At 43.5% G+C, this 25985-nt stretch overlaps 1 protein-coding gene across 1 annotated transcript in view; it reads left to right on the forward strand.

Moving 5' to 3' along the window:
- The first annotated feature begins 980 nt into the window (after nucleotides 1-980).
- Nucleotides 981-25985, forward strand: part of FHL2 (four and a half LIM domains 2) — a 69788-nt gene continuing 44783 nt past the window's right edge. Inside the window, exons 1-2 of the mRNA XM_073351220.2 lie at nucleotides 981-1162; nucleotides 2309-2417. The gene's annotated coding sequence lies outside the window, so the exon portion shown is untranslated. The remainder of the gene's footprint in view (nucleotides 1163-2308; nucleotides 2418-25985) is intronic.

Raw genomic sequence — 25985 nt, forward strand, 5'->3', positions numbered from 1 at the left:
AGGGACCTCAGGAGGTCATCTAGTCCAACCCCCTTATTCTATCCACCCTGCATACAAGTTAAGGGGTTAGACTAAAAGCAGAATGAATAATTTTCTTTAAATTGAACACTCAGCTTTCTGGCTAATTCACAGCTTTTTTCTAACAGTGAAGAACAGATGAGTCTTGGCTGTTCATTTTTTGTTGTTTAAATAAATTAAAAAACCTCACACATTGCTAATGGTGAATAAAAGATTGGTTAACAGAAGGAGAAAAATCCTTAACCTAGTTTAAAATTGCATATTCAAAGAACCAGGTAAATGTATTCCTGTGACCAGTTCTTTTATTATAGTCATACCCAGTGGACAGACATTTTAAAAAGTCCATCATAATTATCTTTTGTGAGGTTAAAGCATATTTTTACACCAATGTAATTTGCATTAATTTTGTTTAAAAAGCATTCGGCTACTCTAAGAACTCAGTAGTACTCTAGATTTTAAAAAGGTACTTCTACAGTTTTCTTCTAACCTTCCCCATAGAACTATTCTATGCATCCAGTCAATGGATTTAACACACTACTACCATGCTGTTCCTCTATCAAAATGCCATAAGATAAATTTCAATAATAAAGATAAATAGAAAAAGTCAATAGACATGTTGCTATATTTTACAATGTTTGTGTGTAAAGTAAGACGTGTAAAGTAAGACAGCTCCTTGCTTGGCTGAATTTGCAAACTAAAATAATTTGGTTTAGAAATTAGGAATTCCTGACTCTTAGTCCTGTGCTCAGCATACCCAGCATACCCAGCTATGCATCCCTCGATTAAATTTACTAGCTGATAAATTGAATATTCTCTTCAGGAGCCCTAAAAGCAGAACATTTCTGGTGTGTGCACATATGCTCACCACCAGAATTAGCTACTGCAATATGTGCAAGTTAATGGGTCTTCCAGCATAGGAGTTTAAATGAGCCATTTGAATTACCTTCCCCTCTGTGTTTAGGATTCAGTCAGTTACCTGGATACTTTTGCTGTCACAACCAGCAGATAATTGTATCGAAGTATGCTGTTAAATGAAACCTATTTGGATTAATCAGGATTTAGTTTGGTGGATTATAAGGATGGATTTAGATGTGGACTGAAGAAGTATTAGCATGATCCAAAACCAACAACTACACCAGAACGAGTAAGTATTTCAGCCACCACGGTAAAGGCCAGGGCCAGGAGACAGTTGCTGAGCCGGGGCCTGTATAAGTTATGGCATTTGCTGGTCAGATAAATCTAGCAGTGAAGAAGAAATTTATGCCTGCCCTTCCATCTTTGTTTATGTTCAGAAAATATTTGGCCCCTGGATTCTTGTTTACACAGACTCTGGAGCAGGACAGGGGAGCCCTATAGGAGCGGCTCTGAAATCACAGACCCTTAATTGTTTCGTAAAATGGTGCCTCATCCTTTCCATGCAGCCCCTCTGTTCCATGGCACCCACTTGAGGCGGTGATGGGCTGTAGGGAAAGCAGCACCCGAAGGAGCAAAAAGGGAGCCTGAACCAGACCCATAGAGTCAGTGTGCAGGGGTAGGGATAGCTCAGGGGTTTGAGCATTGGCCTGCTAACCCCAGGGTTGTGAGTTCAATCCTTGAAGGGGCCATTTAGGGATCTGGGGCAAAAATTGGGGACTGGTCCCGCTTTGAGCAGGGGGCTGGACTAGATGACCTCCTGAGGTCCCTTCCAACCCTAATATTCTATGATTCTGTTGGTGAGAGAGGCAAGCTTTTTGAGCTGACCTTATTTCAGATTTACATTCGTCCTATGTGCCTCAGCTCTATAGGCTTCCATGACTTCCACAAAATGAGTGCCAGAACCTGCTTCTACTGAAGTCAGTGACAAAACTTCCAGTTTTCTTTAATAGATGCGCAGTAGGGACTTGAGATTTAAAATGAGGCTAGACTGCACAGGTCCACTGTTTGCAGCAGGGTTACTGTGCTTTAGGTTACAATTTGTTTCTTTATTTAAACAGCAGAGAAATTCCAATACCAACACCTGCTGTTGCCTTGACACGTCATAGATAGTTGACTTGCATGTTTGAGTTTGTTTTTCTGTAGTGCTTGCTTCCTAAAAATATACGTTCAGATACATCTTCTACATCATTAACATGATATCATTCTGCACTTCAACTCAGGCAAAGTCAGATCATGAGTCTGAGTCTCTTCCCACTCCTATTCAGTGAAGTCACTCCATTTTTAAGAGCATCAGTGAGAGGAGAATCAGGCCCAGAGCCTTGAGGTTATATAGGTATTTTAGCACTCTGTCAACCCACCCACTTTTTTCTTCCAGTATTCTCCAAAGATGAATAATGTAATACCCCAAAATGAAGGAGAAGCAGTTTAAACCAGGGGTGTGGTGTGCCAGCCACAAAATTCTACTTGGAAAAATACTTTGACAGGTGAGTAAAATATATTTTCCCTTAGTTATTACCAATCGTCATGACAAAAGATGGGTGAGTTACATTTTTTACAGAGACTGGTACATTTGTATTGCAATTTTACCATTGCACCTGAGGTCCTGTCTATGCTATCAGATGAACTGGGTCAGGAGACCAAATTACAGCATGCTTGTCGCCAGCGTGGTTCCATCTTGTAGTGTACATGGGACCTAAGTGTGCCCTGTAAATCATGCTAAAGCCTGGGAATTTAACGTGAATCAGGGGCATCATGAAAACACACTGAAAGATGAAACTGTGTTGGGGACAACCAGAGACAGAATGGATGAGTTAATATCTTTTATTGGACAAGCTTCAGTTGGAGAGAGAGAGAGAGAGACAAGCTTTTGAGCTTACACAGAGCTCTTCTTCCGGTCTAATATCCTGGGCCCAACATGGCTATAACAACACTGCATACATGTTTCATCCAGCTTATTTTTATAGTGTAGCTGGGACCTTTGAATAACTAAAACAAAAAATTGGCTAATGTGAAAGGTTGAGGCTTTCCAAAAACATATCCTAACTGCTGCATTCTTGATGCTTATACAGCGTTTCATAACTGTTTATTGTTCTGGGAAATGAGAAAGGACTGTTTACACAGTAGCTACAGTAACATGTGGCACAAGGCTGCTCACTCTGTGATGAAGAATGTTTTCATTAGGAAACCATGGGATAGTTCTCCCATTCCTAATCTAAATTTTCAGATCATGCTCCTTGTCATGATGCCTGAAAGTGGGGGATTTATATGGAAAACTCCTAGGAAACAGCTGTGTAAAAGTTCCAGCAAACTTTATTCATGTGACAATTTGCATTATTTGGCACGCTAGAGAATATTTTGTTTTGAGCTCTTGTGTTAGAATGAACCCCAAAACACCAAGCTCTGATTGGTTTGGAGTCAAAACCATACCGCCCAGCATAGTTCCATCCAAACCTTAACTTGCCCCGATTTGCTCAAAACTCAGTTTAGGTTCAACTTTTCAGAAAACCTGGCACATGGTTTGCGATATTATCAAAACCCCAAACTGGTTTCTTTTGGGGGGATGTGTTACAGGATGACTCCTCCTGGAGCAGCCTCTTGTGGAAGTGGGTGGCAGAACAGGTGCATCTACCTCAGTTTCCCTCCTTCACAGTCCCCAGTAACTCCATGCAACCTCTCTTGCCTCAGGAATTCCCCTCCTTTGGGCCAGTTTATTTCACTAACAAAAACCCCAAATCAGACTCTATTTATCACACTCAATGCCTATAGTTCTTGAAGTCCCATGACAGCTAGTCCCTTGATGTCCACATGCCACATGCTGGTGTCTTGTGCCACATCTGGGCTCCTCTTTGGTCCTCTTCTGTCCTTCTGCCAGGACAGCCACCCCAACCCAAGTGAAACCCTGCTCTTCCCAGCTGGAACCTCCACCCCTCTCTGCTGATAGTGCCTCCTTCCCAGGAGAACATCCATTACTCCCCTCCCATTCCATTAACCTTTTGTCTCAGATGGGCCAACAGGCAGTCCTGTCCACTGCTCCCGTGGCTCCACCTGGCTCCAGCATGGAGACATCAGCAGGTAAGCCCTTCGCTGCTCCCTCTGCCTTCAGCCTTCTGCTTTGGCTTCAAAGTCAGCAGGCAACTCTCTCAGCTGCCTTCTGTCCTCACCAGCTATCAGGCCCTGGCTCTCTGGCTTGGGGAGGTCAACCGTCAATCCCTCTTATTGTTCTCCTGCCTTCCCCCAGACCTACAACTACTTTCGGGACTGCCTACAGTCTCCTGGTCTCTGGCAGCTCTCATATACTAATCTCTCCCCTCAACGGCTCATGTGCTCTCTTGTAAGACCAATTGGGGTCAGTTTGCTAGTCCAGGACACTGGCCTCTTCTCTCTTAAAGGGCCAGTGTCACCCTGTGACTGGAAGTTATGGTGAGATTTCAAAATCAGGCTTAATATGGGAAGCTAACTTCAACTTTGGTCTCAAAATGTAGTTGTAAAAGGGGAATTGTCATCGACCAGGTGCGTTTCTAGTGGGGGGTTCCACGGGAATGTGTTCTTGGCCCTATGCTATTTAACGTTATTATCAATGACCTGAAGAAAACATAAAATCACCACTGATAAAATTTGCAGATGGCACAAAAATTGGGAGAGTGGTAAATCATGACAAGAACAGATCACTAATTCAGAACAATTTGGATCGCTTGGTAAACTGGGTGCAAGCAAACAATATGTGTTTTAATACGGCTAAATGTAAACATATATAACTAAGAACCAAGAAGGTGGGCCATACTTACAGTATGAGGGACTCTATCCTGGGAAGCAGTGACTCTGAAAAAGATTTGCGGGGGTGGATAATCAGCTGAACAGAGCTCCCAGTGTGATTCTGTGGCCAAAAGAGCTTATGTAATCCTGGGATGCATAAACAGGACAATCTTGAGTAGGAGTAGAGAGGTTATTTTACTTCTGTATTTGGCAACTGCTACTTGAATATTGTGCCCAGTTCTGGTGCCCACAACTCAAGAAGGATGTTGATTAATTGGAAGGGGTTAAGGGACTAGCCACAAGAATAATTAAAGGATTAGAAAACATGCGATAGACTCAAGGAACTCCATCTATTTAGTTTAACAAAGAGAAGATTAAGGGGTGACTTGATTACAGTCTATAAGTACCTACATGGGGAACAAATATTGAATAATGTGCTTTTTAATTTAGCAGAGAAAGGTATAACACAGGAATCGGCAACCTTTGGGACACAGCCCATCAGGGAAAGCCACTGGTGGGCCGGGCCGGTTTGTTTACCTGCAGCGTCCGCAGGTTCAGCCGATCGCAGCTCCCACTGGCCTGGCGGGCCGCGTGCCAAAGGTTGCCGATCCCTGGTATAACATGATCCATTGGCTGGAAGGTGAAGCTAGACCAATTCAGATTAGAACTGGGGCATACATTTTTAATGGTGAGAGTAATTAATCTTCAGAACAATTTACTCAAGGTGTGGTAGATTTTCCACCGCTGACAATTTTAAAATCAAGATTGGATGTTTTTTCCCTAAAAGCTCTGCATTAGGAACTATTTGGGGGAGGTTCTATGGCCTGTGATATGCAGGAGGTCAGACTAGATGATCACAATGGTCTCTTCTGGCCTTGAAATCTATGAACTCTGGGGCATCTGTCCTGTCAGCACAGTGATGTAGGTATATTACATTGGTAACGGGATGGACTGGTAGTGCTCAGCCTGCCCTGAGAACTGCATGGGCAGATCCCGGCACCTGTACAGAGCCCCTACTGAAGTCAACAAGGCTCTGAACAGGCTCAGGGCTTTGCCCATATAGTTCTCAGCACATGACTGAGGCCTATCTAATGTTTTCCATCTCTAATCTCTGTGATTATACAATAGGTCTTTAGTTCCCTAAATGCATGAAAGTTCTTTAAACTGATGTAACAACTTCATTAGAAAGGAGGGATGATCCAGAGGTTAGGGAGCTAGCTGGGATTTGGTTCAGTTCAATTCAGTTCTGGCACAGACTTACTGTGTGACCTTGAGCAAGTCACATAGGGCTTGTTTATACAGAGAATTGTTAGTATGTGGCAAGCTGAGATATAAATCTACAGTGCACAGTGTACTAGCCTGCTGCAGACTAACTGTCCATGCCGATCCTAACTCCTGATCATAGAGTGCTTAGAGCTGCTGTGCACTATGGACTTCTAGTGCATGAGAGTGGGGGCCCCAGGGTCAGTTAGTGTACAGCAGGCTAGTGTGCTGTAGATTTACACCCCAGCTGCTGCATACTAAGTTGCCATATAGACAGGACCTTGATCTCAGTTTCCCATTTGTAAAGTGGGGCTAATAGCAGTTTCCTAGCTGACAGAGGTGTAATGAAAGTAAATATATTATAGACTGTGAGGTGCTCAGATTCTATGGCAATGGGGCTATATACCCTACCTAGATTACTTAAAGGAACTGAGATTCTGTTATATACATAGACTAATAGAAACTTCCTAAGTGTCTTTATTAAGCCCTAAGCTCTCATGTGATAAATAAAACTTACTTGAAAATGAGGCTTTTTTATTGTTCAGATATTTATAATAAAATACTAATAGTTAAGCAGTGTAATATCCAGAGGATTCCAAAGCACTTTACACAGATGGGTAAGTATATATAAATCTCAGCTGTCTCCAAATTAAACAGAACAAAGGGATGGGGGTTGCTAAGAGCAAGGCAGCTCCTTTCCATTCCAGGTCTGGTGTGACTGTAATTACGCTGCCTTAAAAGGCTGGATGCACTGAGGTGTTGTGGTTCTTATCTCCTGTAGATGGCTGGTTCTTTGGAGATAGTGTATTTATAGCTCATCTAGCTAACAAAGGCCTGACTGTCTAATTACTAAATACATAGTTTGGGTAATCCAATGCAGCAATAAGCTGCTGCACTAGTTCCTGTACTCTCATTCTCAGACTAGACAGCAGAAGAATCACCAGGCTGCAGCAAGGTAAGAGCAAACAACAGTTTCTTTGCTGTCCTTCCTCCTCGCCCGCAGAGGGGAAGTAGATTGTCAGCATTCTATGTATAGATGGTGAGCTAGATGCTTCCCTCTTACAGGGAGTGGATATTGAATAGCTTGTTTGTTTCTTGCTGTCTAACAAAGTACATGTACCATTTTCATTTCTCTAAGTTGTCAGCCTGCTGGTGGGAGCCAGGTGCTAAATAACTATTGCTCTTTACATTTCAGCACTAATAATATAGTGTCATGTTTTCATGTTGTGAAAGATACACCCATCTGTAAGTATAGCCACTTTCCTTCGCTGGAATAGGAAATTGAATGACTTTAGGCAGAAAGCTCTTGATACATTTTTCTCTGTCAGCACCTTCTCCTTGACTGATGAATATTTGGAAACTGGATGCAAAATCCAAAGAAGGACCATATTGCTGTTCAGCTTTTTCTCTTTGACACCATTTCCTAATGGCCTGGGGCAAATTACAGATGATGCTGATTACATGTTTAAACAATTACTTATGGATTATGGCAACTGTGCAAAAGAAGAAATTGAAAAGCACTGCTGTGTTACTCAAGTGTCAAGCAGGAATTCTTCATAACTAACGTGTGAAATAGCATTAGCAATACCTGCCAAACTTCAATTATCAGTTTAACGTTACATTAAATTATCGTTATCCTGATCTCTTGAGAGTGCTAATTTTCAAGTGAAGTCTATACAAGGAAACCTCTTTGGAAAAATAAGATTGTTTGCATATGTGTATAGAAGATTGTGTGTATTTTCATTTACATACTCACCGTTTTATATAGAATAATGCTTTTATTGAGAGGACCTTTCAACCAAGGATCTCAAAGTGCTTTACATGGACAAGTAAGAATTATTGCCCAGACTGTACATCTAGGGATAAAAGCCAACACTTACAAGTTTTGTGCCCCAAGGTTATTTACCATACTATTATTGAGGGATTGAAATTAATGTAGGCTGATTTTCAAAGTTCCAAGCTCCCAGGTGTTTCATCAGCATTGTAAATTCTCAGCACTTCTGGAGATCAGGACACTTAGGGCCTGATCCAAAGCCCACTGAAGTCCATAGCAATATTTCAGTTGACTTCCTGCATGTTTTTTCCAACAAAAACTAAATCAACATAATCCTACAGTAAACATCCCAGTAACCAAGTTACAATACAGTATTCATACTAAAGAACAGCCCCACTTCCATCAAAATAGTGTCTTGCCCTGGTCTTCAAATCCCCAGTTCCCGGGTCTAACCTCTAGGCAGAAACAGAGAGAAATAAAACAATCATTCTTGCTAGGCAATTATTGTTAATATGTCATCAGCTTTGCATATTGACCCTTTCTTGGGATTTTTATTCGCCCTTAACAAGCAACAAGTGCAAGGATCCACAATGAAGAATTGGAAGTTTGATTTTACAGATGCTTTCTATAAGTGTCTGGCCCAAAGATGAGTTTACATTTTATGTTACTTTGAAAAAAATGCCAGTGTGATGCAGGGATATTTTAAAAGGGAATTTAGTGCTTTTCATTGCATTTGATTTTAAAAGTGAAATTTGTATATACAGAGAGAGAAAAAGAGAAACCAAAAATTAATCAATTTAAAAAGCAGCCTTAACAATAATTCCCTGTTAATAACTAGCATTTGAAAAATATGATTAATGGATGAATAACTTTGTTTTTCCCTTCCAAATATCCAACTAATCAGAACAAGGCAAACTTTTGACAGTAGCTGGCAAGAGGTGTGGTGAGAGTAAATCCATTAAAACAGTTGTTCAATATAGAAACTCTAAAGGGCTGTTTTATAAGGAAAAAAAATAAACAGAGACCATAGTTTGGGTGAAATCCTGGTCCCATTGAAATCATGGGGAATTTTGCCCAAATCTCCCATTGATTTCAATGAGACCATAATTTCACCCTTTTCCTTTTATTTTAAATGGCACTGAGCTTGCACAGGTGTGTAACAGTACAAAATGTTAATATTTTTCTCTACTGTTCTTCCTTCTTTTTAGCTAAATGAAAAAAGTCTGATCAGACCATAGGAAGTTAGTAGTATCTGAACTGCCTCAGACAGTTGTTTTTACGTTAGACTAATTATTACTGGCTGTAATACTTTATCTTTATCTTTGTATCCTGGTGAGTTCAGTCTGACAATGATAAATCTAGGGCAATTTCAACAATGTCATTTCATCATACAAGACTGATTAGTTTTAGGAAGTTTGGCTGCATATTATACATAGTCCCTACTTTTTAAAAAAAGTGTGACCAACTTTACATATTTTCTATAGACTATTTCTCTACACAAACATAGAAGGAAGAAAAGTTAAATGATATATATTTTAAAGGGACACTGTGAATTTTTAAAAAACAAATACAAATACAAACCAAACTTCTGTTGGAAATTGATTGGCTGATTATGATTACAATTATTACCTCAGATTACTACAACTGAAAGTGATTAGAAGAAAAAGTATTTTCCTTCTATTTTTCAGTTTGTTTACTTTGTGCCTTTGACAGCATTTTAAGTGTAATTCTCTGTGTTGTTCTTTCATATGGCAACAGGGGAGAGTAAAGGATGTCTAAAAAATAGGAAAATATGATTTTCCAAACCACATTGTCACGTGCGTACAAGCGGAGCAGAGGTAAATTCTGAAACTACTTCTAACATTTAAAATATATATATATTCAAGTTAGAACTTTCCCTTTAAAACTGATACTGAATTCTAACTACTGAATTTTAACTTTTTTTTTAATTTAAATTTGCGCACCTTCCCTTGTAGGAAACTAGGATTTCAGTGTAACGTAGATGGCATGCTTCTGATTGGCAGTTTGCAGCTAACAAAGCAAAGTCAAACTCCTCCACAGGACTGTAGCAAAAATCAGATGTATCTCATTTGACTTCCTACATTATTAATGGATAAGGCTACAATTTTGGACATTTTTAGTAAATTTCATAGCAAAGGTGCAGGAAAAAATAGATAAGTCCCAGAAAGGTCACCAAATATTTCCCACCTTGCTTGCACTTGTTGTTGACATTTTTTCACCGCAGTTTCACTCCAGTGGTCAGAAGATGCTGAAAGGTTGGGGTATGTGTGTGTGTTGAGGGCCTGAGTCTGGATCCCCTCTCCGTGCATTGCAACATGGCACACATGGTCACAGCACCACTTAGGTTTGGCCTATGTGCTCCCTGTAGGTGGAGGGGCAGATGGGCCAAACCTGTGTGGCACTGCAATCCCATTTGCCAGGTTGCAATGCCACTTTGTTTCACAGACTTTATTCAATTTGCGATTTCCATGACCTGTGTGACAAAATAGTAGCCCTACTAATTAACATCACCACCCAGTAACCCACTATTCTGCCATTTATCTAACCCTGAGTACTTTAACTCCGAAAGTACAAAGGACATTATCACAATGCAGTCCTATCTATCTGTTTCCACTGATGCTGTGGCAAGATGGGGAAACAAAGGGGCACGAGACTCACCTTCTGAAATAACTGTTAGCTCTAGGAGCTGAGAAGGGTTTGGAGGCTGTGTAGGGCCCAATAAGGGACAACAGGAAAGCCCAAGTGAAGTTCTGTTGTCTGGCACCAATGGTGCAGAACAAAGTTAGAGAGAGAAAGGCAGTAGCAAACAGCTGCAAGCTGCAGAGAGGGGCCGCTGAGGGTAAGAGGGAGGGGCGTGACTCAAACTGTGTGTGTGGGGTGAACCTTTAAATTGCACTCCCCACTCCCATCAGCACGTACCAGTCATCTCTACCTGTGAGATAGAGAAGTATTATTATCTCCATTTCACAAATAGGGAATGAAGAGAGACTACGTGACTTGCCCAAGGTCACACAGGACGACTGTAGCAGAGCAGGGAATTAAACCCAGCTCTTCTATGTCCCAGGCTAGTACTAGTCACTCCTCCATCCTTCTACTTTTGTGAACCAGGATGCTTTCCTGAATCCTGAGGATGAGGACAGCAAGTGTCTTCCCAAGGAACATATTGCAAAACTGATGCAATATGGAGTCATTGTAATAATACAGATGTGACCCACTTCCCTCTCATTGTTCCCTTTTGTCTTCTTTCGCTTTGTAATTATTCTGGTTTTTTTTTGTTTTGTGTTTTTTTTTGGTGAGGTGAACTGGGCCTTTCTTATTGCTCTAGCTCCACTTCCTAATGCTGTTTTCAACTCTTCAAGGCAGGTTCCAATCTGCGGGTCTGGTAGTGCAGAAATGAGCAGGTTGTGTCAAAAGAAGGCGGTGTTGGTGGGAGAAACACGTTTAGTCATGAATTCTTCCTTTTCAGCTGGAGAAAGATTGTAGTTGCAATAGGAAGCAATACTCTACAGAAACAATTACACCTTATAAGTGAAAAGGAAGTGAAACACAGAGAATAGATTCAAGAGAGAGGGTGCCGGAGGCTGGCTTTCCTGTTACGCGTAGGACCCTGTTAGCAATTGTCTGTGTTTGAAGGTCTGGGTGACTCAAGAGCCTGGCAATGGAATACAGAGCCCCTAACATCTAAATCGCCTCAGGTTTGTATCCAGCCCAGATCAGTAGTGACTAAAAGCTATATCTGATGGTCAACTCAGTCCAGTTCCTACTGGGCTGGTGTGCATCTCATAACAACCACCGTCAAAAACTGGCAACCTTGTTGGCCATCTCAACAGAGGCAAAGGACTGAACAGGCAGAGAGCCTGGACTACTTTATCCTGCTACAGGTGATCCTTCCAGTTCAGGGATCTGGTGGTAGCAGTCTTTGGGGTTGGCAATCTAGTACTGAATTTTCTTTGTTTCATGCACTATGTGATTCTGTAGAAATTTACCTCAGGGTGTTCTTCATAATTTTTCATTTCCAAAACCCAAAAAGTCATAAAACTATATTTGTGCACTAATCACCAGCCAGACTTCATTATTTGAACAGAAATAATTTTAAAATTAGCCAAATAGAAAATAACATTTTAAACCAGCGAGTGTAAATATATATATCTAAAATGTTATTTTCCATTTGGCTAATTTTAAAATATAATAGATATAGACAATCGCCTCATAAGAACAGACACATTTATTTTAAACTTGTAAGAACATTGTACTTTTGGGCCAAGAAGTCTAGAATAAGTTTCAGGCCTCTACACGTTTATACCACCTTATATATTTTTGCAAAAATGAATCTGTGATGGAAGTACTAATAGGTTTTCTAAACAGACAATCTGAATGCGATTTTGCCTGATCATTGGTGCTATCATGGCTTGATGCCATGAACTGGAACAACAATATGTTTTTACTGAACCACTTTTCAAACATATCAAAGCAGCTCCAGTGACAATGGCTGTTGACCACCTAGAACATAGGATTCTGTCATTTTACACTTTTTTTTAACTTCCTTTCTTTGTTTGCTAAAGTAGTAATGATTTTTTTTTTAATTTAAACATTAAAAAGAAACCATTTTCCTGGTAAAGGTAGGATGTGGTTTCTGATCTTTTAAAACATGTTGCAGTCAGCTTTGCCCTCACAAAACACCTCTGTTCCTTTGCATTCCCGTGCTCAGTCTTAACTCTTCCCCACTGCACCCAGGCTGAAAATCCAGTTCTCTTCCAAAAAGAGACTGTAAAAGTGGCCTGGCAGAGTTCCACATTTATCACTTCTCAGTGATTTCTACACTAAGCATGCTCAGTTTACTCAGATAATGATGGATTTACTGGCAGCCTTGCAAGGTCAACCTGGGACCTGAATGTCAAGCTGCTTTTTTTTCTAGCTCAGGGATCACCACCAGGAATAGAGTATCTCTTCAATTATTTGTGCAACCATGTTATCATCAGATTCTGCCCTCAATCTTCTACAGGGTTATAAATGTGTAATGAGAGCAGACTTTGTCTCTGCAGATAGTACTTTGTTAACTAAGTCTGGTAACAAGGTACTCAAAGGAGAAAAAAAAAACAGCCAAAATGATATTCTAACATGAGAGACCTTGGAGTTCCTAACTGGGACACAGCCCGAGGCCCTCCATTTTTAATCAGTCCTCACTCAGGCAAAACTCCCACTGATTTTGGTAAGACTTTTGCTAGAGAAAGGACTTCAAGATTTGTCCCACTAGCATTACTGAGCTTTGTGATAATAAAATTCAGGTTTAGTAAGATGTCACAATTGTAAATAAAACCATAACGTTTTTGTAGTGTAAAGGAATATAATGAGGAAATCGCATCACCATCTATGAATATTGCAAAAACAAATCTACCAGGACTAGCAATAGCTGTGTCAATACAGTAACATACAGCTTTACACTGTAAAGAGGAACTAGATTTACTACTGCAGTTTCATCTTACAGTATAGACAAAATCCTGTTATTGTCATATGTGACAAAGTGGGAAATAGCTGTACTATTTTAATGGATATGGTGAATATCTGTGTGTTTGTTTATGATGGGTTACTTGCTAGGGAAATGGATCAAAGGGATTGGTAGAGGAACCAAGCAAGGAAAGTAAAACAATGACACAGATGAGAGTCCTTGAGGAAAAAATAGGGAAGCTGTTAATTGGGAAATACTTCCTACCTGGCCCCATTCAGGTTAGAACAGTTTTGTATATTAAACTATTACAGGACCCCAGCCTACAGGGTTTGAATGAGTTGAGAGAAGCTGCTCAGGGAGCATCGGTGAGTACTGATAGGGATACAAGAGACCCTCTGTCAATCCGAGTGTATGTCTACACAGCAACTAGACACCTGTGACTGGACACCCGTGGCTGGCCCGTGCCAGCTGACTCAGGCTTGCAGGGCTTGGGTTGCAGGGCAGTTCCACTGCTGTGTAGATGCCTGGCTCGGGCTGAAGTCCAGGCTCTAAAGCAGGGGTGCCAGAACAGGGGGGACCAGGGGCCCATAGCCCCACACGTTTTACCGTCCATAAGGCAAATAACAGGCAGGGGAGAGGAGGCAGAGAAGAGTAAGTGGGGGTGGGGAAAGAGTGGGGCCACAGTTCGGGCCCCAGTGGCCTCCCCACTTTTAGGAAGCTTTCGCTGCTCCTGCTCTAGGTCCCTGTGAGGTGGGAGGGTCCCAGAGCTCAGGCTCCAGCCCGAGCCTGGACGTCTGCACAGCAGGGAAACAGCCCCGCAGCCCAAGCCCCGCAAACCCAAGTCGGCTGGCACAGACCAGCCATGGGGTGTTTTTTTTGCTGTGTAGTCAAAACCTGAGAGCCTGGGTCTGCCACAAGCAGGCTGTAACTTGGTCCCCAAGAAAATAGAGTGGCACCAAGGCTAAGTCATGTCTACCAAGGGGCTTGAGGTGAATGCCAAGCACGGGGGAGGCAGCAGGTGTTTAAGTTTCTTGTTTTAAATACACTTCGGAGAGTGAATAAATCATACTTTGTTTCAGGAACGCTGCTTCCGTGTCACGGCACACTGCTCCTGTCCACAGGCTCCAAAGGGAAGCTATTTCAGGTGCCATGCCCATTGGGGCTGCGAGGTGTCACAGTTGGCAACTGGGGGCAGAGCCGTAACTAAGCATTTTAGCGCCCAGGGCGTGCAGCCATATTTTCACCCCGAAGCGGTGACGTGTGGTGGGGGGCATGTGGGGTCACATGGCCCCCACCCAGTTTCTGCCTCCTATTTAGCACAGAGGTTTTCAAACTGTGGGGCACACCTTCCTAGGGCGATGCGCCCCACAGTTTGCAAATGGTTGCCTCCTGCCCGGAGCCAGCAGATCGGAAGCTGGTAGGAGCCGCTCGGACCCCTGGCTCTCCACACTGTGGGAGCCGGGACACTGGCTGACTTCCCAGCAGCCCTCCCTGCCCTGTTTTCCAAGCCAGGCCAGGTCTGCACAGCTGGGCACAGCGCTGAGCAGCGCCTGGCACACTCTTGCCTCTTCCCTGAAGGAGCTCAGCGCTGGCTGGTGACACCCTCTGGAGCTGGCCGCTGCCCATGGAGCCTGGCTGCCATGAGATGCTCCCTATTCCCTGGAGGACTCATTCCCCTGGGGCACCTGCCTCTCAGCAGCCCGGTCAAACCCTGCTCACTGCCCAGGGACCTGCCATTGCAGCCGCTCCCCACACTCCCTGCTCGCAGAGCAGAACCTACCCTTGCTCCCCTGCCCCAGCCCCATGGATGCCAGGATCTCGGTCTCACAGCCCAAGCTTTGAGCTCAGCCGTGCAAACCTGGTGCCCAGCTCAGGTGCTGGGGGCAGGCGGCTGCTGGCAGGTAAGACTCGCTCCCGCCAGCTCCCAAAACCAAGGCTGTGAGAACAGAGCGACCCCTAGGGTTACCATATTTCAAGTTCCCAAATAGAGGACACTGGAGAGGGTATTTGGGGGGTGCTGGAGGGGTGTCTGTGTACTGGGAGGGATATCTGGTGGTGCTGAAGAGGGTATTTGGAGAGCACTAGAGGGGGTACCTATGGCAGGGGTACCCACTGGAGGTGGGCTGCCGGTGCTGGGAGCGGATGGGCCAGCTTAACAGGGGAGCACCAGCTGCTGCTGCTGAGAGATGCTGCATGCAGGGCTCCTGCTTTCCCCCATTCCCCCCCACCCCTTCCCCACTTCCCCATCCTCTCCCCTCCTCTTCGTCTCCCCATCTCATCCCCTTTCCTCTCCCCCCTGCCCCTATGCTCCTCCCCATCCCACATCTGCCCCCTGCCCCATCCCATTCCCTTTCCTTCCCCACTGCCTCTTCCCCCCACTTCACCTCCTTCCCCCATATCCCCACCCTCTACCCCACTTGTCCTGCTCACCAGAAAACTTTTAGTGTATGCCAGCATGGTCCACACAGGCTAGTTAGTGAATGATACACTAGGTTGCCCTAGAATTCACACCTTTCTGGTATGGATGAAAGTACGTATAGACAAGCCTTCAGGCTTGGAGGCCATGCGTTCAACAGTGCTCTTTGCTGCTGCTGCTCCAAAATGGAGAGGCACATTCTCCATCCCCTCTTTCAGCTCCTGCTACCGATGGCAACATACACATGTAACCCTTCTGCCAGGTGGAGCCAGCAGCAACAAGGGCCGAGTTCAGAATCTAGGGGTTCCTTTTCAACAATACAACACAAAACCAGCTCGAGCCCCCACCAGTGACCTGGGACAATTACACACCACCCTCTGGGTGCCTCTAAGAGGCAATACTTCTCCTCTCACAAGCACAGAGTCTGAGTATAGCAAAAACTTTTAATAAAAGGAGGAAATTAGCCCAGCATTAATTTGGGAAAACACCACAACTAGGGCTCATCAACACAAACCATGAGCAAAAGACCCACCCCCAAGTAAGATGGACAGTGTCCTTTTCCCCTCAGGGTGTTAAGTCCAGTAACCCAAAAGTCCCTTTAACGTGGCTGTCCCTTTTCTGTACCCCATGTACAGTGACTGTCCTTGGCCAGTGCAACCCCAGAGTTCAGAGGTTCATCCGCAGAGTTCACATCCTACCCAGTGTGGAAGGCAGGAGGTGGAGGGGGGGGAGAGTTAGGGGGCACCTTACATGCTGCACTGCTCAGGCACTCACTTGACACCCCAACGGTCAATTGCCACGCCTCTGAGGGCCTCTGTTCTGGCCCTCTCCACCAGCTTCTCTCCGTCAGCGGCCCTGCTAGTCATGCCTCTCCATGAGCCACCCTGCTGGTCACGCCTCTCCACCAGCCAACCTGCTGGTCGCGCCTCTCCACCAGCCGCTCTGCTAACCACTTGCCACGCCTCTCTGCCAGCCACCCTGCTGGTGGTGCCTCTCCTTCCTGTGAGGTGCTCCTCTCATCCCAATCTCTGCCACTGCTGCTTCTCCTGTTCCTCAGCTCAAGCTCCCATTAAGAGAGGCAGCTACCCTGCCCCTTCTGTCCATCAGTTTCCACAGGTGCCAAGGTTCTTCTTTGCAATGAAAAGTCTAGATGCCTGTAAAAGCAACTAGAAATGAGGCATAGCCAGCACCACGGCCAGTTGGCTCCGCCTGGTGTACCTGCCGGTTTGGGCACTGCTGGCTAGATTCAGTGAACACAGGACTGGGATTCAGGAGACTTTTGCTGTATTCCTTACTGTCACTGACTCACTAGGCCATCTTGGATAAGGCACTTAAACTCTCCATGCATCAGATACCTCATTTGTAAAGTGTTTAACTAATGCTTGGCCACCTTTGTAAAGCTCTTTGCAACCTATAGAAGAAAATCACTATGTATGGTACATGCCAAGGCTGTTATTACTCTATTTTAATATCCTGTACGTTGAATTCTGTCACCACACACTTTCAAGATCTATGTTTTGCAAAGGGAAGAGAGGCCATTCCACCTTTCTCCCCTGACCCGTAGCAAGCCGTGCGGTAGGAGCTGCTGTCCAATACACACATTCCTCAGTGATGGGGAGAAGCAGCAGGAGTAGTGTTGGCTGTAGGAGCAAGAAAGCCCATGGCCTTTAGACACCTTCGCTAACATAATTACCATCATATTGGCTATGTTTATTTCTCGCCCACCTACCAGTTCTCCTTTATAGCTGCATCTGTAACACTGGCAGATCCCGGTCAGCGGTGGCTGGGATCAAACATGGGACCTCTGGAGCTTAATGCATGAGCTGCTGTTGCATGAGCTAAAACACACACATCTTTTAGCCAAGCCGGGAGCAGGCTCATGGGTCTTTAGCTGGTCTAGCTGCCACGAGAGGGGGACAGAGTGCCACACCAAGCAGGCATGGGTTACACTTCCACAGGGAGGGCAGGATGGAGCAACGATATGTTGAGGCATTAGTGGTGTTGCAGCCTAGCTGGGACATTTGGACGATGTGGTATGGGGGAGGTAGGGGAAGGACCGAGACAGTTTAACTAAATAAATTAAAGAAGTCACAACAAATACACCTTTCACCTTTTGTATTAATGTCATTTGCCTATTATTGTCTCTTATCTATTTAAATTTTAAGCCTTCTGGGCAAGGACCTTCCTCTTGTGCAGCATCCAGCACAGTGTGCTCCCACTGGTGAAAGGGGTTCTTCCCGTGCTTCCACAATAAAAATAAGTGTGTGCTTAGAACAAAAATTGTTGGCGTATGAAGTTGTGACTTTTCTTCTTGGACAAACGGCGATACTCCTGTGACTAACATTTTATCACAGTCACAGTAAAAAGTTTTATTCACTATGAGTTCTTTCCTTTTTGTTTCTTACTGATGACATCTGCCTAGATACATGTATTTTCTTGACCTAATTTTGTTGCACTCATTTTTTCACAAGGCCTTGGGTATATAAATATTTTCACCATTCTCTTGTCTACTTCCTACCTTTGTTACACTCACATGGAATGTTTTGTCCTCAGTGGAGTAACAGGACAGGCAGATACAGACAGACAGACACACACACGCGCGTGCACCTTCCACTTACTATTTTCTATAGTAAGCAAATAGAATACCTTCTTGGTACTATAATGTTCCAAGTAGTCCTTCCAACCTGAATAAAATCCTGAATGTTGGTTCTGAATATGAAAAATAAATTTGAGCATCAATCTTTTCAGTTATTAACCATCAGCTTCAAATACCTTTATTTAATATTTTGAAAACAAGTGGTGGGATAAGATTGTTTGAAGAAGAGAAGAGAGTACTGCTATTCTGAACAATATCTATGTATTAATTACAAGAAAGTCACATTCTAAAAATAGAATGGAACCTGAACCTAGCACACCATCATTCTAAAATGTAACAGCTTAGACTATTGTAAAGGACAGAAAATGAATGAAAACCACAATAGGACAGACAAGTCATATTATAGGTGGGGTTTTAAAGAACATCTAGAGAAGTTGTGCACCCAACCCCCCTTAACTTTTAATAAAAAGAACAGGAGTACTTGTGGCACCTTAGAGAGTAACAAATTTATTAGAGCATAAGCTTTCGTGGGCTACAGCCCACTTCATCGGAGGCTTTGAATGGAACATATAGTAAGAAGATAGATATATATATACATACAGAGAAGGTGGAAGTTGCCATACAAACTGTGAGAGGCCCATTTAACTTTTAATAGCAGTTGAGTGCCTGAGTCCCTTTCATCCCACCCCAGGCCTGAATACTTCACACATTTATATTTTCTACCATTTCAGTAATAATTTCAAAAGTGGCATTCTTTGGCATCAGCGTCACCTCAGCTTTCAAGGCATATCATGTTATTTACTGGAAAGCAGTCTGCTTCAGCAAATTTCATTTTTATTTTAAAACAAAGCCATTCCCATGAAGTTCAAAACACATGTAGGCAGCCTGTTTATGGAAAACATTACAGGAAGAAATCCAATATATGTGTATAGCAATTTTAAGAGGCATTTTTTCATTTATAATTAAGTGGACTAGTTGTGGGTTAATGTTATGTATAAGTGGCCAGAGATCAGAATCAACATCAGCAACAAATTAATGTATTGAATCCTATTATTTAGAAGGGACTGGACATTTATAGAGTTCAAAAGGAACATGGGGCTAGAAGGATCAATGGTAAGACTGCTACTTCAAAGTGCATGGCTAGAGTTAATATTTTTAATCATAACGTATGTCTGAGACTCAATCTCTGAGCCTCTCATGCTATATGTGGAATAGACAAACCATGTCACTGGGCAGAAATAAATCGCTACCACATAAAAGAATCTTTATATAAAACAGGGAGCCCCCAACTATCTTCAGTTCAAGGAGATCATAGAATCATAAAATATCAGGGCTGGAAGGGACCTCAGGAGGTCATCTAGTCCAACCCCCTGCTCAAAGCAGGACCGATCCCCAATTAAATCATCCCAGCCAGGGCTTTGTCAAGCCTGACCTTAAAAACTTCTAAGGAAGGAGATTCTACCACCTCCCTAGGTAATGCATTCCAGTGTTTCACCACCCTCCTAGTGAAAAAGTTTTTCCTAATATCCAACCTAAACCTCCCCCACTGCAACTTGAGACCATTACTCCTTGTCCTGTCATCAGCTACCACTGAGAACAGTCTGGAGCCATCCTCTTTGGAACCCCCTTTCAGGTAGTTGAAAGCAGCTATCAAATCCCCCCTCATTCTTCTCTTCCGTAGACTAAACATCCCCAGTTCCCTCAGCCTCTCCTCATAACTCATGTGTTCCAGTCCCCTAATCATTTTTGTTGCCCTCCACTGGACTCTTTCCAATTTTTCCACATCCTTCTTGTAGTGTGGGGCCCAAAACTGGTCACAGTACTCCAGATGAGGCCTCACCAGTGTCGAATAGAGGGGAACGATCACGTCCCTCGATCTGCTGGCAATGCGCCTACTTATACATCCCAAAATGCCATTGGCCTTCTTGGCAACAAGGGCACACTGTTGACTCATATCCAGCTTCTCGTCCACTGTAACCCCTAGGTCCTTTTCTGTAGAACTGCTGCCGAGCCATTCAGTCCCTAGTCTGTAGCGGTGCATTGGATTCTTCTGTCCTAAGTGCAGGACTCTGCACTTGTCCTTGTTGAACTTCATCAGATTTCTTTTGGCCCAATCCTCCAATTTGTGTAGGTCCCTCTGTATCCTATCCCTACCCTCCAGCGTATTTACCTCTCCTCCCAGTTTAGTGTCATCTGCAAACTTGCTGAGGGTGCAATCCACACCATCCTCCAGATCATTAATGAAGATATTGAACAAAACCGGCCCCAGGACCGACCCTTGGGGCACTCCACTTGATACCAGTGCCAACTAGACATGGAGCCATTGATCACTACCCGTTGAGCCCGACAATCTAGCCAGCTTTCTATCCACCTTATAGTCCATTCATCCAGCCCATACTTCTTTAACTTGCTGGCAAGAATACTGTGGGATGAGATAGAGCAGTACTTCTTAAACCATGTCTTCAAAAATAGTAGCATCCAGAGAGGAAAACTGGGCTATGATTCTACAGTCCTTATAGAGAAAAAACTCCCCTTTTGAACTCAGTGCAAGTTTTGCTTCAATAATGACTGTAGTATTATGACCTGTGATTCTCTTTCATTAGTTTCTTTTGCCATTTTAGCTTTACAATTATGTTTCCGATAATGTCTTTCTAGTTTCCTTGTTTTCACTCAGTGTTTCCTTCACTTATTTTATAGTTCTTCGCCCTCTGACTCATTCTATAGTTTTTCTTTCCACTTTTCCCCTTCAGTTTTTCTTTCTGTGCAGTTCTGTTTCTGCCAAGAATCTGAACCAGAGCTGAAGTGAACTGTGACAGACCCAGACCAGTGGGGTACAGGAGTCTGGTTGAAGGCAAATACACTGGCCACTGGATGAACAGTTTTCTGTTCCCTGAGTGACCAGAGCAGGGGCTGCCCTAGAGCAATCAGGAACCTGCTAGAACCAGTTAAGACAGGCAAGCTAATTAAGACACCTGGAGCCAATTAAGAATATACTAGAATCAATTATGGCAGGCAGACTAATCAGGACACCTGGTTTAAAAAGGACCTCCCATCAGTTAGGGAAGGGCATGCAAGGAGCAGGGAGTGAGAAGGTGTGCTGCTGGAGGACTGAGGAGTACAAGTGTGGTCAGGCTTCAGGAGGAAGATCCTCCGGTGAGGATAAAGAAGGCGCTGGGGGGAGGCCATGGGGAAGAAGCTCAGGGAGTTGCAGCTATAGCTGTCATGCCACTGATATAGGAGACATAGACAGATGCTATCCACAGGGTCCTGGGCTGGATCCTGGTGTAGGGGGTGGGCCCAGGTTCCCCACATCCCCCCAACTCCTGATCAGACACAGGAGAAGTTGACTTGGTCTGTGAGCAACACCAGAAGGGAAGGTCAGATGTAAGTTGGAACCATGAGGATTTTGCTCTCTTTGCTCCATGCAGAGTTGAGGCGTCTCTTCTAGCAGCGCTGTTCACCCAGTATGGGACCGGTCAGCTGCTTTAATGCAGTGCCTCAGCCTCACTGGCTGCCCAAGACTCAGATCATCATCAAAATAGGAATTTGTCATTAGTTGGGAGACCCTGCATCACTCTCACTTATGTTCCCTTCAGCTTCCTTGTGTGTCCTAACACTATCGCCTCCTCTGACCTGCTCCGTTCACAGCAGCACCACAAGCCCAGCCCCTCGGCTTTTCAACGTGGAGAGATCTTTATAACACAGTCAGCAAGACTTGGAATGAGGTTTCCATCGGCAGTTCTCTGTCTTCCTACCTGCTTCATCTGTCGCAGACCCTCTGCAGAGCCTGATGACCCGTGAGGATGAACGGCAAAGTGTAATTTCATACACACCGACAAACAACATATTGAACTGTGTCACATTGGCCTGCTCACTTTCAGTCTCCACTGGAGACTGGTTACCTTGAATTAAACTATTACTGTTGATATCTCCTGTCTTATAACATAGTAACAATGCACAGACATTCTGAGGAAATAGTTGACATTTCAGAAATAGCCCAGTGAGATGACTGGTTTTCCCCTCTATATTACAATAAACATTCTTGAAAACTACCAAGCCATGAGAACCTGTCTGTCACTTTTTCACTGAAGCAAAGGAGTAACTGTTAAAGACCGTGTGAGAAAACTATTCAAACATGTTAAGAAAGCAAACTTTATTGAATGGAAATATGATTTCTCCAAGTTTGCCCAGAGTTCCTAAAAATACAACCCTTTTCAGATTGCTTTAGGAATAAACTGCAGCACGTTTTTCTCCCAGCAGAAGAAAAAGCCTTGGGTCTTTCAGAAGCAAATAGTCAGATCCTCAGCTGTCCACTGAAATCAAGCTATGTCAATTTACACCAGCTGAGGGCTTGCCCCAGCGGCTCTATATCAACTCAGTGAGAAAATTCAGATGACTGCAAATAGGAGTTGCAACTGGGGACTTGAAGGGGAGGAGGGAAGATGAGAAATACAGTGAAAAATCTGTTTATACATTGCGTATCCAGGAGCAGTGGCAGAGGAGCCAGCAAGCAGAGCTGAAAATGGGAGTCTGAATGGGAGTTTGTCCTGGAAGTTTGGGAAGGGTGTGTGTGGTGTTCTGTTTGGGTTTTCTGGGGAGGAGAGTTGGTTTTTTGGACAGAAGCTTAGGAGGGAAGGCTAGAACAGCTACAGACACAGCAGTGGTAAGGATCCAAGGATGGAAGAGACAAGGGAGATGGCTGGGATGTGGAAGCTATGGGATGTGGAGGGGGTACCTGAAAGATGCTTTTTTGTATGAAGTGCCACCTGATAGAAGAGGCCTGATATGCCTGGCTAGGGGAGATGCTTAAAGAAACGGAGGCTGCGGTGATCTTTGGTGGGATTCTACCTATCTCTAAAGAAGGAGAGTGAAGATGAGACCAGACGATGATGATGAACAGCTGGCTCAGGCAGTTGTGCTGTAAGGACGGCTTTGGGATGTTTGACCACTGGGAGGCATTCACAGAAAGAGGATTGCTCTCATGGTATGGACTCCACCTGAGTAAGGAGGGAAACAGACTTGTGGGATGGAGACTGGGACAACTGATTAAAAGAGCTTTAAACTAGGAATTCAGGGGAGATGGTTGGGAGATGCTCATGTAATCTCCACTCCTCATTCTAATATTGAGCAGGAGGAAAATCAAGTAGGATAGGATACGGCAATGGAGAAAGGAACAACAGAGGGTAAGAGAATGGATAACAAGAGGAAAGACAGTGCCAATACCAGTGACACTAACAGTCAGGCAGGCAGGCAATACTGGCAGTATAACAACTGTGCCTAATCGGGTGAGGAATCTGGGCAAAGCCAAGCAGAAACTACTAAGATCTCTGTACATCAATGCAAGGAGCCTGGTATCAAAATAGATGAACTAAACCTACTGATGTAGGAAGTGAACCCAGATATTACAGGGATAATGGAAACATGGTGGAACGGTAGTCATGACTGGAATACAAGTATTGAAGGGTATGTGCTTTTCAGGAAAGACAGAAATAAAAGTAATGGTGGTGGAGTAGCATTGTATATTAATGGTGAGGTAGACTGTAAAGAAATTAGAAGTGATGGAATGGATAAAACAGAATCTGTTTGGGTCAAAATCACTTGGGAAGAAAGTAACAGAGGTTCCCTTGCAATAGTGCTTGCGGTCTGCTACAGAACCCCAGGATCCTGTTTGGGTATAGACAGAGACCTCTTTGACATTTTTAATGAAATAAACTTGTGTGATTATGGAAGACTTTAATTTCCCTGATAAAGATTGGAGGATAAGTGCTATAATAATGGTTGGGCGCAGATATTCTTGGATGTGATAGCCGACAGATTTCTTTACTAAATAGGGACCACACCAACAAGAGGTGATGTTTGTAGAAGACATCCCTGGTTTGAGTGATCATTAGTTAATTCAGTTTAAACTAAATGGAAGGATAAACAAAACTAGGTCTGCAACTAGTGTCCTTGATTTTAAAAAAGTAAAACTTAAAAAAATTAAGGGAATTTAGTTAGGGAAGTGGATTGTACTGAAGAACTGGAATTACTTTAAGTCAAAGTTGCAGAAGTTATCTGAAGCCTGTATCCCAAGCAAGGGGGAAAAAATTCATAGGGAAGGGTTGCAGACCAAACTGAATGAGCAGGCATCTCAAACAGGTTATTAAGAGAAAGCAGAAAGCCTACAAAGAATGAAAGATGGGATAGCTTTCCTTACCGACCTCTCTCTTGGAGGTCAGGAAGTGAGAACTGCCAAAAATCAAGCAGAGTTGGACCTTGCAAAAGAAATTAAAACTGATAGTAAAAGGTTCCATAGCCATACAAATAAGATGAAAACAAAGAAAGAAGAAGTGTGCCTGCTAAACACAGAGGATGGGGTGGAACTTAAAAATAATCTAGACATGGCCCAACACCTAAACAAATACTTTGACTCAGTTTTTAAACAGTGTAATGAGGAGCTTGAGGACAGTGACAGGGCGGCCAATGGAATAGAGGATATGGAAACAGAAATTACAACATCCAAGGTGGAAATCAAATAACTTAATGGGATCAAATCAGGGGCCCCGGATCATCACCATCCAAGAATATTAAAGGAACTGGCACGTGAAATTGTAAGCCCATCAGTGAGGCATTCCTCAGGGATCGGTCTTGGGACCAATCTTATTTAAGATTTTCATCCATGATTCTGGTACAAAAAGTGATGACCTTATAAATAAAATTAGATGACACAAAGTTGGGAGGTATTGCCAATATCGAGGAGGACCATAATATCATACAAGAAGATTTGGATGACCTTGAAAACTGGTGTAATACTGTGTACAATTCTGGTGTCATGCTTAAGAAAGATTAATTCAAACTGGAACAGATGCAGAGAGGCGCTACTAGGATGATCAGAGAAATGAAGAACCTACTTTACAAAAGGAGACTTAAGGAGCTTGGCTTATTTAAGCCTAACCAAGCATAGGCTGAGGGAAGATATGATTGCTTTCTATAAATACATCAGAGGGATAAATACGAGGGAGGGAGAGGAGTTATTTAAGTTAAGTGCCAATGCTGGCACAAGAACAAATGGATAGAAACTGGCCATCAACAAGTTTAGGCTTGAAATTGGGTGAAGGTTTCTAACCGTCAGAGGAGTGAAGTTCTGGAACAGCCTCCCAAGGGGGAGCAGTGGGGGCAAAATCCTAATGGGCTTCTGTCAAGGTTCCTTCCCCACTCTGAACTGTAGGGTACAGATGTGGAGACGTGCACGAAAACCTCCTAAGCTTACTTTTACCAGCTTAGGTTAAAACTTCCCCAAGGTCAAACTATTTTACCCTTTGCCCTTGGACTTCCACTGCCACCACCAAACGTTTATCTGGGTTTATTTATTAGGAAAGCGTTGTTTGGAAATGTCTTTCCCCCCAAAATCCTCCCAACCCTTGCACCCCACTTCCTGGGGAAGGTTTGGTAAAAATCCTCAACAATTTGCATAGGCGACCACAGACCCAAACCCTTGGATCTTAAGAATAATGAAAAAGCATTCAGTTTCTGAAAAGAAGGATTTTAATAGAAGTAAAAAGTAAAAAAGAATCACCTCTTTAAAATCAGGATGGTAAATACCTTACAGGGTAATTAGATTCAAAACATCGAGAATCCCTCTAGGCAAAACCTTAAGCTACAAAAAGACACACAGACAGGAATATCCATTCTATTCAGCACAGCTTAATTTCTCAGCCATTTAAAGAAATCATAATCTAACGCATATCTAGCTAGATTACTTACTAAATTCTAAGACTACATTCCTGTTCTGTCCCCGGCAAAA

The sequence above is a fragment of the Lepidochelys kempii genome, chromosome 1, assembly GCF_965140285.1.
Source record: "Lepidochelys kempii isolate rLepKem1 chromosome 1, rLepKem1.hap1, whole genome shotgun sequence".
Lineage (NCBI taxonomy): Eukaryota > Metazoa > Chordata > Testudines > Cheloniidae > Lepidochelys > Lepidochelys kempii.